Here is a 17050-nt window from a genome sequence, read left to right on the forward strand (position 1 = left end):
TGTAAGAGGACTACCTTTGTGCAAGAATGGTAGAAGGGAGCAAAGTGTGAGTCTGGAACACTACTGGTCTAACAGCGCATTATTGTGACTTGATGGATAGCGAGCAGAGACTTTTGTTGATGGCAGCAGCAGCAGCAGCGTAACTAGAAAAAGAAGACAAGTTGGTTTTTATATCCTGCTTTTCTCTAGGTTGAGGAGTCTCCAAGTGGCTTAAAATCTCCTTTCCGTTCCTCTCCCTACAACAGGCACCTTGTGAGTAGGGTTGCTAGGGCCTGTGATCTGTGATCTGGTGGGAGGCTCCTGAGTCCCAGAAGTGATGGCATCATGGAATTGATGTCATGCAGTGATGCTCTAGGTTTTTGGGCAAAACTGTGTCCCCCCCCCCCGTTTTTCTTTTGATATTTTTATATTTATATGTGCATGCGTGCATGTATGTGTTTGCATGTGTGAGTGTGTGTGCACCTGGAAGTCATGGCAACCTCTGGTGACTGACCTCTACTTGGGAGCCTGGAAAATATTCAGGGAGGTGGCTGAATAAAGCCCGCCTCCCAAGTTTTGGTATTTCAAGGAGGTCTCCCATACAAGTACTTTCCAGTGTTGACCCCGCTGAGCTCCTGAGATCTGATTAGATCGGACTTCTCTGGGCTATCCAGGTCCAGGTAAAACTCTAGGGCAGGAATGGTCAAATTGCAGCTCAGGAGCCACATGTGGCTCTTTCACACATATTGTGTGGCTCTTGAAGCCCCCACTGTCCTGTTGGATGACTCGGAGAATGCATTTCTCTCTTTAAATCACTGCTCCAAACCGAGCCATATAACAGCTTGGAGAATGCATTTAAAGTTAAAGTTGCTTTCTTTCCACCTGTCCTTTCCTCCCACCATCTACCTACCTATCTTCTTCCCTCCCTCCCCTCCCCTTCTTCCTGGCCTGCGGCTCTGAAACATCTGATGTTTATCTATGTGGCTCTTATCTTATGCAAGTTTGACCACCCCTGGTTTAGGGTTTTGAGCCCAAATTTTCCATAGAGTTTTGCCCATAGAGCATCACCGCACAATGTCAGCACAATGATGTCACTTCTGAGCGATCTGCAGGTAAGGAGGAACCTGCAAAAGTGGGGGAATCACCACCCAGACCAGGGGGCTACTTGTGAGGAAGGAAGGAAGGGCTAAGAGAGTTCTTAGAGAACCATGACTGGCCCAAGGTCACCCAACAGGTAAAGAAGTGGGGCATCAAACCTGGTTCTCCAGATTAGAGTGTTCTGCTCTTAACCACTATGCCACACTGGCTACCTAGCTATATTTAACTGAGGGCTCCAGCTTGATCATTCCAGCCTGAGGCAGATGATGGGGGAACAGGCAGGTAGGAAGCCTGCAAGAATCAGCAAGTAGGACTGGGTGCTGCCACCTTATATGTGCATGTGCATTGGGATTTCCAACCTCCAGTGGGGTCTTGGGTTCTCCTGCAATTATATCTGATCTCCATATTGCAGAGATCAGTTTCCCCAGAGGAAATGGCAGTTTCCCCAGAGGAAGGGCAAACTCTATGGTATATCATGCAGTTTTTGAGAAACAGAAGTCCTAGAGTGACATTGTGGCCTTGTCCAAGCTCCTTCTCCAGTACCACCCCAAATCTTCAGAAATTTTACAAGCCGGGGCTGGCAGTCCTAGTATGATAATTCATGGTAATATCAACAGCAGGAAGGGGGGTTTGTAGCAGGAACTCCTTTGCATATTAGGCTGCACCCCCCTGATGTAGCCAGTCTTCCTGGAGCTTACAGGAGGCCCAGTACTAAGAGCCCTGTAAGCTCTTGGAGGATTGGCTCCATCAGGGGGGGCGTGACCTAATATGCAAAGGAGCCCCTGCTAGAATTCTATCTCTGGACCCTGTACTAAGAGCCCTGTAAGCTCTTGGAGGATTGGCTGCATCAGGAGTGTGTGGCCTAATAAGCAAAGGAGTTCCGGCTACAAAAAAAGCCCTGATCAACAGAAAAATTCAGCTATATGCAAGGAAGTGTTCATGGAGGAGTGGCACGATTCAGCAGAGGGAGCGATAGCAGCAGATGTGCCCAAGTGGATGGGAAAGTCCAAGAACTCAGAGCCTGCAAGGAATTAAGGGGAAGGGAGGGAGGATTGTCTTGCACAGAGGGGGGTTCGAGGGGTCAGCAGCTGCGACAATCGTGCGCATCTGTGGAGTAACGCTGACAATGAACTGCAGTGACAGCCCTGCTCGCTTGCCCGTGGTGCAATCAGTGTGCTGGGCTGAGGAGACGCGACAGCCACAGTGCCTTCTACAGATCTAATGAACCCCATCTCCCTGTCCCATCCCATTTGTGCCACTGGTCGGCCAATTGGAAGACAGCATGCTTCTTGGTGGGGTGGGGGTGGGGGTCTCATCCTGACAGAGCTGGGTTTATGTGCAAACTAAGGAAATGACAATTTAGGACCTCAGATTAGCAGGAGCTTCTAAACGGAAAATTGCCAAAATGTATCAATTACCATTGGAAGAAGAAGAAATTGGATTTATATCCAGCCCTTCACTCAGAGCCCCAGGGCAGCTTACAATCACCTTCGCTTCCTCTCCCCACAACAGACAGCCTGTGAGGTGGGTGGGGCTAAGAGAGCTCTGAGAGAACTGCTCTGAGAGAACTGTGACTGACCCAAGACCACTGAGCAGCTGCATGTGGATGAGTGGGGAATCAAATCCGTTTCTCCAGATTAGAGTCCACTGCTCTTAACCACTAAACCAAGCTCCTGGAGGTAATGTTATGTTGAAGGTAAAGGTAGTCCCCTGTGCAAGCACCAGTCGTTTCCAACTCTGGGGTGATGTCGCATCATGACGTTTTTGGCAGAATTTTTACAGGGTGGTTTGCCATTGCCTTTCCAGGCATCTACACTTTCCCCCTAGCAAGCTGGGAACTCATTTTACCGATCGCGGAGGGATGGAAGGCTGAGTCAACCTTGAGCCGGCTACCTGAACCCAGCTTCCACCGGGATCGAACTCAGGTTGTGAACAGAGAGCTTGGACTGCAGTACTGCAGCTTTACCACTCTGTGCCACGGGCTTAGCATGTTTTAATTTGATCTTACATCCTGGCATGATCCACTTCCCTCACAGGGTGGGGAGAGAAAGGAAAGATGATTGTAAGCCACTTTGACACTCCTTCGAGTAGTGAAGGGCGAGGTATAAAACCAATTCTTCTTCTTTTTCCTCCTCCTCCTCAAAAATCAGGTGTATCCCAAATTGTTAATCAGTGCAGGAAGCTGCCTTACAATGAGTCAGGCCCTTGGTCTAACAAGGCCACTATTATCTAATCTGATTGACAGAAGCTCACTGGAATCTCAACAGAGTTGTGTCATACCCCTTGATCCTTTGAAATGGGAAATGTCTGGTATTGAAATGGGGATCTTCTGTGTACAAAGCAGATGCTCTATGACTCATCCACAGCTCCTCTCCAGATTGTTTCCAGAATTCTTCCCTCCGTCTTGTAGTATTTTAGCTGTGTCTTCCCAGGTGGGTAATTCTCATGGGAGTTAGTGCAGTTGGAAACTTTGTCCATCTCAGTTTCCTCAAGATAACAATTACTGCAGCTTACTTTCAAAGATAAAACAGGTTAATCAAGAGCCTGTAAATATCTAGGGACTCTTATTCTTGCTCTCAGCTTGCTTTTAGCTTCCCACTGAGTTATGGGCCTGTCATTTCAGAGCTATTGTGTCAGAGAAACAAGGACACCAAGCAGTTGAAGTGCAGTCATTAAGGAGGAACCGGCTCCCTAGAGAATGATGGTATCACCAGGAAGCGACACCTGGAAATAACCTTCTGGAGAAAGTGATGAAACAGAAGTTTTGAAGATCCACCTGCCCGGTTTTTCTGTTTGTTCATTGGTCCACATTTCTGCCAGTTCAAGTCCAGTGCAAAGCTAGAAAATTAATACCAATTTCACACGGAGATGAAAGAAAAAATCCTTTCCCATTGGATGAACTTTTCAAATCTTAGCCTTCCATTCAGATGGCATGTTTTAAATTGTGCCTTGACACACCTTCTGCAGAACCCCTTCCACACTGTTCAGAATCCAAATTCAGATGTCAGGACAGAACCTAAAAAATAACATTTTCTGAATTCATGTGGCTGCCTTTTGACCTTCAGGGTCTCTCTGGATATAAATTAAACCAAAATGCATGACACAGGTTCCAATCACAGCTGTGTGCAACAAACCAGTTGCTGTATCTCATACCAATCCTTCCTGTTCAACCAGCAGTTCCTTTTCAGGGATTCTAGCTTTGGTCTGAACATACTGTCTGTCCAGATTCATCATTCCTGGTCCTTTGTCCTAGGGGAGGGACCGTGGCTCAGTGGTAGAGCATCTGCTTGGGAAGCAGAAGGTCCCAGGTTCAATCCCTGGCATCTCCAAAAAAGGGTCCAGGCAAATAGGTGTGAAAAACCTCAGCTTGAGACCCTGGAGAGCCGCTGCCAGTCTGAGAAGACAATACTGACTTTGATGGACCAAGGGTCTGATTCAGTATAAGGCAGCTTCATATGTTCATATATGTTAGTGCTGGATGAGAAGAGGGCAGGGGGGTTACAGCCATGATTTATCATTAGCAAATCCATCTTCCTCTTTGGGGGAGAGGGGAGAATTAGAGTATAGGAGCCCTGATAGCTCAGACCTAATCTCTAATTAGAGTATAGGAGCCCTGATAGCTCAGACCTAATCTCATCAGAGTTTGGAAACTAAGCAGGGTTTCCCATGGCTGGTACTCTGATGGGAGACCACTAAGGAAGACAGGGGCTGATATACAGAGGAATACAGTGGCAAGTCACCTCTGCCCATCTCTTGACTTGGAAATCCCCATGAGGTGGGACTTCCTTTGGTCACTATGACTCAGTTACAATTTGATGGTACATAATATCATAGAATTAGCATGCAGCCTTACACCAGTTCTCCACTAGATGGTAGAAGGGGACCAGAAATTAGCCAAAGAGGTTGTGAAAGAAATGTTGGTGTCCAGAATGAGAGGAGGGTTGGATACGAAAGGTGATATTTAAGAGGAACCCATATTGCTGTGGAAAAGTTCCTCCTCTGGCATATATTCAGCCTCTGCAACATGCCTTGAGGTCTAGGTGTGACTGGGAAAAATAAGTAGCTATGTTTTAATGCCACCTACTCCTCCACATCTAACTAGAAAGCCAGCTGATATTCGATACACTAGTATTCCTTCTGCAGAAGTGAGTGGCTCAAAATAGAGGCTGTCTCTCCCCAAGGGGGAGCACAGTAAAGAGAGAAGCCGACGAGCACATTATAAGGCTACAGCCTTCAACACACAGGTCAGGATCATCGTGTCCGTTACAGAACCCCATCTGTTGGGTTGTCGATCCCTGTGGTTGCCCTTTTTGGAGGGGCTAGCCTGTGTCATAGAGAGCCCCTTTCAGTGGCAGAGTATCCCATTTTGCACGCAGAAGGTCTCAGGTTCAGTCCCTACCATCTCCAGTTCAAAACGATCAGGTAGGATTTGATGGGAGAGCCCCTGCCCCTGAGACCCTGGAGAACCATTGCTAGTCAGAGTAAATGTAATGTACTGAGAACCGAGACGGTTTGAAGGCAACATAGTATCTTTAATAGTACATCACACAAGAGAGAGAGCACGCGGGCCGGGTCCCGCTTATATACATCTCCTGGTACAACCCCCCTCTTCCGACCAGGCCGATCCTGGCCGGTCAAACTTCCCGCCACAGATCTTGGTGGGTGGGGCCTCAGGCAAGCTCCATCCGGGGACCCAGGATCGCCTTTGGTCGCCATCGCCATGAGGTCCGGTTACTTAGGTTCAATACATAACAGTAAACAAAACTGATTTTTGTTAGTCCAGGAGTCCGGCCCAGTCTAAGGCAGCTTCATGTGTTCACCCCTCCTGATTGCACATAGGCTGGGGAAGGAGCAGCGGGATGGCTAGTGAGATGACTTAGCAGTACTGAGGATACATTTTTAGCGGAGGCAGGGTCAGATACGCTGGTTTGTCCTCTTCATGTCACATGACTAATGCCGTATGACTTCCTAGCATGGGCTTGCAGGCATCTCTGTATGTGTTGCGTCTGGCGTTCGTCCCGGAAAGTACAGCACAGCACGCCTGTGGGCGGTGCCTGGAAGGGACGGACGCAGCCCGCCTATGGCGATCAGTGGCGGGAAGTTTAACTGGCCAGAATTGGACCTGACCAGGAAGAAGGTTGTTCCAGGAAATGTATATGAACTTTTTCACACAGCCTATGTATTCCGGTATGGAAGCTGGTCAGTTACTGAACAGTAACGGGTTTCTGCTGGCATTTCAGACAGACCCGACTCAGTAACTGGCTGCTACCGGAATACTGTCACCTTTTCACACAGTCCCGCGCCTGTCCTGGTAGTGAGGCATGCCTGAGTCGTTACTAACAAAGAGCAGCTTCTTCCAGTTTTCAACCCCTCCTTCTGGGTTGAAATCGGTATGGGGCGCTGTGTGAAATGTCCAGTATCTAATCCAGGAGCAGTTTTCGCGCCCTTTTTTGCCCACCGGCGCGCAATCTCCTTTTGGGGGGGGGGAACGTCGGGCTAAGATCACTATAGCACTGTAGCGCTATAGCGACATATCAAAACAGCATCACCATAGGGATGCCTGGGTTCCATTAAGATGCCAGAGATCACCGCCGCTGAAACTTGGTAACTTATCTCAATGGAGCGTAGCCATCTCTATGGTGGTGCTGTTGTGATACGTTGCTATAGCGATCTTAGCCGACGTTCCCCCCAAAAAAAAAGACGGAGATCGCGCGCCAGCAGGTGAAAACGGCTGACGCTGGTGGAAGCGAGATAAAAGCGGAACAGTGTGAAATGGCTTGCTTCAATCACGGAACCCTACTGGGGGAAAAAACATGTGTCTGAAAACTCCCATCCCTGTCTCGGATTACTGCAAGGCGGCACAATACTGACTCCCAGTTCCCACAGGTAAGTGTGAAAAGGCCCTATAACGGGGGACCCGGCCCCGCCATGTCGTCTTTGCGATGTACTTGCTAATAAAGCATGTTGCCGTCTGAACGTCTCCGACCTCAGTACATTACAGTATGCGTGGAATTAAAGGTTAGTCCCCAATCTGGAAAAGGTCTGGAAAGGCTGCAGACCACAAGGAATAAAGGCGTGGACTAAGGCTGTAGAAACTTGAGTTCATGTTCACACTCAAAACTTTACCATACAATGCACTGTTCCTGGGTTAGGTGGACAGAAGTGGCGTGGGAGTTCTGTGCTTAGAATTTAATTCCAGATGCAACAGGGGACCAGTTCAAGAAGAAGAAGAAGAAGATATTTGATTTCTATCTCGCCCTCCACTCCGAAGAGTCTCAGAGCGGCTCACAATCTCCTTTCCCTTCCTCCCCCACAACAGACACCCTGTGAGGTAGATGAAGATATTGGATTTATATCCCGCCCTCCACTCCGAAGAGTCTCAGAGCGGCTCACAATCTCCTTTACCTTCCTCCCCCACAACAGACACCCTGTGAGGTAGATGAAGATATTGGATTTATATCCCGCCCTCCACTCCGAAGAGTCTCAGAGCGGCTCACAATCTCCTTTACCTTCCTCCCCCACAACAGACACCCTGTGAGGTGGGTGGGGCTGAGAGAGTTTTCACAGCAGCTGCCCTTTCAAGGACAACCTCTGCCAGAGCTATGGCTGACCCAAGGCCATTCCAGCAGGTGCAAGTGGAGGAGTGGGGAATCAAACCCGGTTCTCCCAAATAAGAGTCCGCACACTTAACCACTACACCAAACTGGCTCTCCAGATAGTTCAGATAATGATGAACTGAGAGATGGGGCTTCAACCTCCTCCCCCTGCCATTTTCCTGACCTGAAACAGCTCTGGGGAGATGTTATTTGTCCCACCAAGATAACGCATACACCTTAAACACAGCAAGTGTCAAATTAAGAAGTCTTCGCCACCACAACGAGAAGATCATTTCCTTCAGTGCTCCAAATCTTGATGCAGGAATTGTGTGAGGAATACTTCTTTGTTTTAGTGGGGCAGTAAGTGGTAAGCTGCAGTACTGCAGTCTGAGCTCTGCTCACGATCTGAGTTCGATCCCAGCAGAAGCTGGGTTCAGGTAGCTGCCTCAAGGTTGACTCAGTCTTCCAGCCTTCCGAGGTTGGTAAAATGAGTTGCTGGGGGTGAAGTGTAGATGGCTGGGAAAGGAAATGGCAAACCACCCCGTAAAAAAAGTCTGCCATGAAGACGTCATGATGCGACATCACCACAGAGTTGGAAACGACTGGTGCTTGCACAGGGGACTACCTTTACCTTTTCAAAGTCTGGGCGTGTCTCAGAAGGCCCAGTTTAAGATGTGTTCCAACTGCAGAATGAAAATGACCAGGATGGATGAACACTCCTTGTATTTCCTTTGCCTCGTAATGGCCATAATGTTGCAGCCTGCTGTTCCCAATGGAATTCAAGGCTCCTAGATCAGAGGGGAAATGCTGCCCTTTCCCCCTCCCCCATAATGGCCTCTAGACAACAGGAAATGAAAAGAAGTGGCTAGCGTCTTTAGCCCTGCACTAGTCACATTCCTTTTCAGTATCAGAGGCAAAGTTCCCCACCAAGAGTCTACCCATACAGTCAGGAGGTTGGCAGTGGCAACCAGAAGTCTAATTCTGGCGACCAGCAAGAAATGTTACTCCATCAGAGTTGCTTGTAGCACAGAGAATGTCTCTTTTTAAGTAGTAGTTAGATTGCGTTTTGTGCTCAGATGCTCAGACTCAGCAGGGCTATTTTTGCAGAAAAAGCACAACAGGAATGTATTTGCATATTAGGCTATACACCCTAATGTCACCATTGTTCCACAAAGGGCTTTTTGTAGAAAAAGCCCAGCAGGGACTTATTTGCATATTAAACCACACCCCTGATGCCAAGTCAGCCGGAACTGCATTCCTGTGTATTGTTGCTCAAAAAAAGCCTTGCTCAGACTCAGCATTCAGCAACATGCATTGGAGTCTCAGGGTTACTCAGAGTTTCTATAGACGGAGTCTTCTCTGCAGTGGCACCAAGTCAGATGCATTCCTTCCCTTCCACAGCTAATACCAACTCTGAGAAATGGTTTTTTATTGGGAACAGCAGATGAGAAAAAGTTAATCTGCTCCCCAGCAAAATGGCTCCTGATCTGAATATCTTCCTCTTGGCCGATGCTTTTTTCCCCCCTTAGAAAACTAAGCACTGAGACAAATGACTACACAAACTTCTTACATAACATAGTGTGACAATTAAATGCCCTACAAAGACAGTTTTATTTCAAGGGGCCTTGGGTAGTATCTGAGTTACTTTATGTCTCTTAGGCTCTGCCGATCAATTTGCTGTATCACTAGCATGTTTTATTTATATTGTGTTTCTTGTACGGGTTTTTTTTTCCCATTTGTATTGTGGATTTTATAATGTTTTGTCAGCCACCCTAGTAGGAGGGTTAATCAAAAGGCAAGATATAGATGTTTTATTAATAATAACACAAGTACATACACACTTTCTCCTTCTCTTCCACCTGCTCCCAGCCTGGCAGAGGGCTCTAAACATCTGGAATTACAGTGATGTGAACTCAAGACTATAGAGATCAGTCCCATTGGAGGGTTAGACTCAATGGTATTATACCCTTCTGAGGTCTCTTCCTTCCTCAAACTCCATGATCTCTAGGCTTCACCTCCAAATCTCCAGGAATTTTCCAACCCACTCTGCATGCAACCCATTCTTTATGAAACAGAAAAAAAAGACTGAACTTTGCTGGCTTCTAGAAATAATACTGCATTTTCCCAAAAGGAAGAAGAACATGGTTGAGGGGGTTGTATTGGATTTGTGTACATCTTATACAGTAATTAAACTTTAGTATAACATTTGTAGGTGGGGTTGTCTTCGTTAGAGTAAATAAGGTATTTGGACCCCTTTGCAGACCCAATGGAAGACAGTGTGGCATATTTTGGCCACAGTGAGCCATGCTCTGATGTACTGTAATGTGCCCTAAATGGGGTTGCTTTTGAAAACTGGAAAATCCAGCTGGTCTAAAAGGCAGCCTTCAGGCCCCAGTCAGGGGTGGGATTTAGGGATTGTGTTACCCCTATACTGAAATATCTGTTCTGGCTGCCCATCTGTGCCTAGATCATATATATTTCAGGGCTGGGGTAGGCATGCCACTTGTTTGCTTTTGCGGGAACAAGCTCCCACTTCTTTAGTGGTGCCATACTCACAATGGGAGTGGGGGATTCCCCCTACAAACAACCCCCCCCACAACCCTACTCTGTACCTCCACCTGAAAAGGTGAGGGTAAGTCATAACTAGAGACAGGGCTTTTTCAATGGTGGTACCATGCCTTTCAAGGGTGGTACCGCTGGGCAGGGCATATCTCCAGGATGGAAAACCACCGCCTTCCCAAGATTGCCCTGTATGGCGAACTTTCCACCGGCCATCGAAATAGAGGGGCACCAAAGAAGAGGTACAAGGACTCCTTGAAGAAATCCCTTGGCACCTGTCGCATCAACCATCACCAGTGGTCTGACCTAGCCTCAGATCGCAAAGCATGGAGGCACACCATCCACCAGGCTGTCTCTTCCTTTGAGAACGCACGCATAGCTGGTCTTGAGGACAAAAGGAGATCGAGGAAGAATCGCACTGCTACAGCACCAACCCTAAATCAGACTTTTCCCTGCAGCCACTGTGGCCGGACCTGCCTGTCCCGCATTGGTCTTGTCAGCCACCAGCGAGCCTGCAACAGACGTGGACTACTGCACCTTTCTTAAATCTTCGTTCGCGAAGTCAAGCCGAGACCATGCCTTTGGTATGCCATTTCTCTTTGAGGCTATTATTGTGCCTACCTTACAGATAGTCCAGGTTTGCCTGACCTCATCAGATCTCTGAAGCTAAGTAGGGTCGGCCCTGGCTAGTATTTGGATGGGAGACCTCTAAACAATATCAGCATCATGATGCAGAAGCAGGCAATGCCAAACCTCCTATGTATGAAAACACCACGGTGGTCACCATAAGTCAGCTGTGACATGACGGCACTTTCCACCACCACCTTAAGGTCTGTTAGGCACCAGAGTTGTATGGCTTTATTCAGGCTTCTAGAGAGTAATCCTAAGCACATCTACTCAGAATTTTACTTAGTTCTGCTCAATAGGCCCTCCTCCCAGGCAGGTGTTCTTACGATAATTAACTTTTCCAGTTGTTCTATGCTTCATTTGTAGCCTGAGGAATAATTTATTGGGAGAGGGGGGTTGGCTGGACAGAGGCTGCCTTATGCTGTTTTCACATCCGTGGCTAGCTTTGAACAACTAATTTTTAACATTGGGTGCAATCAGATGGGCTTTTTGGCCCGCCATGGCTACCGTCCACCCCAGGGGTGGAATTCTAGCATAAGCTCATTTGCATATTAGGCCGCACACCCCTAATGTAGCCAGTCCTCTTAAGAGCTTACAAAAAAAAAGCCTTTTAAGCTCTTGGAGGATTGGCTACATCAGGGGTGTGTGGCCTAATATGCAAAGGAGCTCCTGCTAGAATTCCACCCCTGCCCCGCCCACAGATTTTGTGTGTGTGATCACATGTGCATATCTGTTCCCTGCAGGCCGCTCATCCTCTCTTTGTGGCAGGATGGCCTGGGAACAGAGTAAATAGCCAGCAGGAACTTCCTGGTGGCAAGTCGTTGCAGCACTTCCATGGTGCATTTCCTGCTGTGTGATCGGTCTGAGCATGCCATTGCACATGTGCAGGAGTGGTGTGAACATTCCTCTCAGTGTGTGTGCGGCCTGTGCCCGTGTCGGCTGTCAGGCAGGCACTATCTGATTGCTGTCTCTAACTGAGGTGGCTTTTTCAAAGCCGAGAGACCCCTGCAGCTAACTCCCCATCTGATCACACCCATTGATACTGCTGTTTTTGAGGTTTTACAGTATTGTTTTTACTGGTTAGATCTCTCAGTCTGGTCTCTGGAGAGGTAGGTTCTACATTGCCGGAATAAATACATTAAAAACGTTCTGACCAACATATTTATTGCAGCCAGAGTTTGAGGTAGAGGCAGGCTGTCCTCTTTATACATCCTTCCTTCCCTCTGCTGACTGTTTCTTCTTTTTGGACTGTGATCTGACACTTTGGCTCTCTTTCCTGGGATTGGCCCAGACCCTTCCCTCTGTTGACTGCTTCTTCTTTTTGGACTCGGATCTGACACCTTGGCTTTCCTTCTTGGGACTGGCCCAAAAGCAGGATCTGATGATAGAAAGAAGCTTGCTGGGCTTCCGAGTAGCACCTGAAAGAAGCCCAGAGAGAGAGAGAGACAGCAAGCGTGGATTAAGGTCCAGGCAGACAGGAATGGGATTTGGATGGGGGCTGAGGAAAAAAACCAAAAAAACCAATGATGGGGAGAATAAGAGATGAAGGAAGTGAGTCAGCCCCATAGATAGGAGGCACGGCAGTTGGGGGCCACTGGGGAGGGGCCCATGGGGGTGCGTGCAGAAAGCTGGAGAGACTGGGGGCCATCCCTCTCCCTCCTGTGTGATTTAAAGAGTCTGCTGATCAGCTGATTGGTGGGCCCTTTAAATCAGGGGTGTCAAACTCATTTGTTATGAGAGCCGGATCTGACATAAATGAGACCTTGTTGGGCCAAGTCATTTTGGGCTGGGCCATGTGTGTACCTATTTAAGATTAGGTAGCAGAGATACAAATGTTATAAAGAACGCAGACAAATAAAAATATATTTTCTTCCAAAACTTAAAACATGCTTAAAATGTTAGCACTCATTGGTCTTAAAGATGCTTTCTTTGTATTTCTCCCATGGGATCCAGGGAACTGGGCAAAGGAAGCTCTGGCTCTTTCCTTCCTTCCCCAGGGGACCAGCAGGGGGAGGAGCCTCAGCCAATAGAAGGATGAGAGGCTTGGTTCAGTAGCTCTGCTGTGCAATCGAGACAGCCTGGCAAAACAAGCTTTCCCTCTCCCCTCTTTCTCCCCAAGGGAGGAGCCTCAGCCAGTAGAAAAAATAGAGGTTCGCTCTGTAGCTCCTGTGCAACTGAGCAAGCCTTGCAAAGCAAGCTGTGATGCAGAAGGAAGCAAGAGATAGGGTGAAGGAAGCAAATGACAGCCAGTTGCTCGGGGGTCTGATAGGAGCCCTCCAGGTGCCTGATTCGGCCCCCAAACTGCATGTTTGACACCCCTGCTTTAAATGGCATTGGAGGGACAGTGGTTGCTCCTGCAAGGCCTTTCCATGCAGTTCAAATCACACAGGAGGGGGGTGGCCTAGGGATAGGAGGGAGGAGCCCTAAAAAGTGTCAGTGGGCCAGGCCCCATGGGCCCTTGGCTATGGACCAGAAGTGAGTTGTATGTCATATGAGTGGTTGAATGTGGGAGGTGAAAGAATTATGCAGAGGACACAGGAATAAAGACTAAAACAAAACAAAAATCCAGCATGGTTTAGGTTTTTGATCATCAGACTAGGATCTGGGAGACCCAGTTTTGAATCCTCTCTCTGTCATAGAAGCTTGGTATGGGTCAGTCACTTTGTCTTAACCCATGCTACCTCATAGGGTTGTTGTAGTCATCAGGATAATATGGCGGAGGGGAGAATGATATAAGCCGATTTGGGGAGAAAAGCACAGTATAAATGTCTGAATAAAGAAATCAAACCAAAAGAGAGTTCTCTATATTTCAGGCGGGTTTGTGGAGGGTGGATTGTACATAGAAGAAAGAAGAGAAGAGTTGGTTTTTATAGCACACTTTTCACTACCTTAAAGAGTCTCAAAGCAGTTTTCAATTACCTTTCCCTTCTTCTCCCCACATCAGGCACCTTGTGAGGCTGGTAGGGCTTAGTGAGTTTTGAGAGAATCGTGACTGGTCCAAGGTCGCCTAGTAGGCTCCATGTGAAGGAGGAGTCGGAAATCAAACCTGGCTCTTCAGATTAGAGTCTGCTGCTCTTAACTACAACACCCTTCTGGCTGTCTAAATTAGGGCCAGCCAGACAAGTAGACCAGATGGGGCAACCTATCTTGGACTGCATTTTTGGAAGAAAAAAAAAAAGCTAGCAGCCATTTTTGTCATGGGGGAGCCATTTTGTTTTTTTGCCTTAGGTACTAGCATACCTTGTGCTGACTCTGATGAAAAGGGAAAAATGGCATCCTGCATGACAGGTTGATGGTGAAGGATAAGCTGAGAAAAGGGAGGATGAAGATACAGCACAAAGAAGCACAAACTGTTGCGTGACCAGAATTGGATGGCCAGTGTCACACACAGAAGCAGATTTATCCTTCTTCTCTGGACTGTAGGAAGTTTCATCAGCCAATAATTTCAGATATATATGAAATACATTCACCCCTCATGCCATTTCTGAGGGACCTGAGGGACTTTGGGCTGCCAAGGGGGTTAGAAGTGAGAAAGTCCGATTCTGCTGACAGGATTGTCTTCTGTTAGCGGAGGATGGACTGTTGGATCACAACCAGAGATTTTTCTTTCCAAAACACATTTAAGGAAAAAAACCACCTGGCAAGATGACACTGGTACTTTTATTGTTGTGATGACATTTTGGTCATCTCACGCAACTCTTTCTGGCATTTGTTCCTTGGCCATTATGACTGTTTCCCTTCCTTTGGTAGGAAGCAATGACTGAACAATGTTGACTTCAATTATGGGATGTGAAAATTCTGAAATTCAACAGATTGGATTTGAAAGAGGTCTGTCTTTCAAATTTGTATTGAATTTCATTTCAGCCCTGACTGCATGTGGCTTTTGAAGCCCAATCATAGTCTATTGTAGGATGTCACAGAGACATCAGATTTTCTTTTATTGATGTCATATAAATTGCTCCAGACAGCTCTTACCTTTCTGTCCAGACCTGCTTTGACTAGGATGGCTTTCCTTTTTGGCCCTTCTGGAACAGGAGAGGAAAAAATAAATCAGAAAGGCTTTTTTGAATCCTTCCCCGCCCCCTTTAACATGACTGAAAGCCATGCAGTTCCTGTAGATACAAGCAGGAGCTCACAGGAACACAGCTTCTGAAACTTTCTGATGAGTTCTCCTCCACCTCCCCACCTTGAATAGTAGGTGCAGCTGTATAACAATCTCTGTATGAGCTCCACCACCTATTTTTCTACAAAGTGAATCCTGCATACAAGGTTTCTATAATGATGTCTGCGTTGTTTCACAGATGTTTAACTGATGGTTATGTTCCTGTGTGACGCTTCTTGTTATTTGTGTCATGTGTAAAGTTTAAAACAAACAAAAAGTGGGGTGAAAAATTTCAACACAGAACAGACCAGAGGACCAAATTTAGGTTGGGGGGGGGGAAATCCCTTTTGAATATGGAATTATCACTGTCAATTTTTTTAAAAGCCCACATTATATTCCAAAAATGTAAATTATAAATATTAAAAACTTCATCCAAAAACATTGATCTTTGGTAACAGATATAAGTACTTTCCTGTCCTGTAAAAAATCCTTTTTAATAAAATTGCACATGTACAAAGGGAATGTCACTTGTTTCTTGTATATGGCTATACACATCATTGGGCAATGGTGTTTGGTTGGTTTACATGTGTTTTATATTATTTATCATTATACCTGGTCATAGAAAAGATGCCTGTGAATATGTGTAAAGGCTGATACAGGACTGGAAAGGAAACACCCCCTCCCTTTTGCTGGATTTGATGTTTGCACAGAGGACTGAATGTGTTGGAACTGAAGGCCTTTGCACTGTCTCTTAGCCTTAGACTTCAGAGGGGAACTATAGAGAGCTAGAGATAGATAGGCCAGGAGAACACTGACCATCCTTCCTTTCTACTGCTCTGATGTGTAGATTGCTACTTTCAGGGAATCTTCCTTCTGAATGACATCTTCTCCCCTTCCCTTCTTGATACCACGAGAGCTGGGTACGCTCTCTGCATCTCAATCCATCCTAGCTAGTTAGACTAGATTAGAATCCTATTCTCTGTCCTGCCTAGAATGGAGTTCCCTCCAATAAAGGACTTATATTAGTTTGCAAAGATAAAAAAATGCTCCATTCCCATTTGGAATTGAATGACACACAATAAAATTGGGGGAAGGACACAGAAGTATCTGGCTAAGAGCAATTATATATACTGGAAAGAGTAATATTGGCAATATATACCTTCCAGTTTAGGCCCTAAGAGTATAAGTAAAATCCCCTTATCAGGGCCAATGTAACATCGGTGCCTTACACGGATTTGGAACCATGATCTGTTAAGGTCAGCATTAACTGTTCTGACTAGCAGTAGCTCTCACATCACCTGCTATGTAATCCTTTCAATTCAAGATGCCTGGGATTGAACCCATGACCTTCTGCAAGCCAAAGTGATGTTCTACCAGTAAGTCGTGGCTCTTCTGTCTGCCAAGTATGGCACACTGCTCTCAATACTGGGTTGCAGTCAAAACCAATTAACCCTTCTGGTGTTATCCCCACTATCCTGTGTAATATTAAAACACATTTTCATGTGCTGTGACACAGCAGCGTGCTCATTCTCGCCCAGTGCATGTTGCTGGCTGCTGCTGACAGGAATAGGTAAGAAAGCACAGAATATGGCCACAGTGCAGGTAAGGCATTATGAGGAATAGGGGAGGAAGATTTTGTCCATTTTCAGTGGTAGTCAGGGGTGGATTTCTAGAAGGAGCTCCTTTGCATATTAGGCCATACATCCCTGATGTAGCCAATCCTCCAAGATCTTACAGGGCTCTTTTTTGTAAGCTCTTGGAGAATTGGCTATATCAGCGGTGTGTGGCCTAATATGCAAAGGAGCTCCTGCTAGAATGTCACCTCTGGTGATAGTCCAGTGTTAAATGCAAGATGCTGTCCCCGTTATAAATCTGTTTGACTTCCATCAATCTTCAGTGCAAACATAAAATCCAGCAAACTTTTTTGGTTTCCTTCCAGTTCTGTATTAAACTCTGCCTGTGACACAAATAACAAGAAGTGTCACATAGGAAAGTGATCCTCTGCTAAAATGACAAAATATCAGGTTAGCAGAGCGCTCAAGATCCATGGCACAGCCAAATTTACCTGGTGCGTGTGCTGCTGAGAACA

The 17050-nt window shown here is 46.7% G+C and overlaps 1 protein-coding gene across 1 annotated transcript in view; it reads left to right on the top strand.

Annotated features, from left to right (window-relative positions):
* ASIC2 (acid sensing ion channel subunit 2) overlaps positions 1 to 17050 on the top strand; it is a 786273-nt gene that overhangs the window by 161393 nt on the left and 607830 nt on the right. The window lies entirely within an intron of this gene.

Source organism: Heteronotia binoei, chromosome 15 (assembly GCF_032191835.1).
Source record: "Heteronotia binoei isolate CCM8104 ecotype False Entrance Well chromosome 15, APGP_CSIRO_Hbin_v1, whole genome shotgun sequence".
In the NCBI taxonomy this organism is placed as follows: domain Eukaryota; kingdom Metazoa; phylum Chordata; class Lepidosauria; order Squamata; family Gekkonidae; genus Heteronotia; species Heteronotia binoei.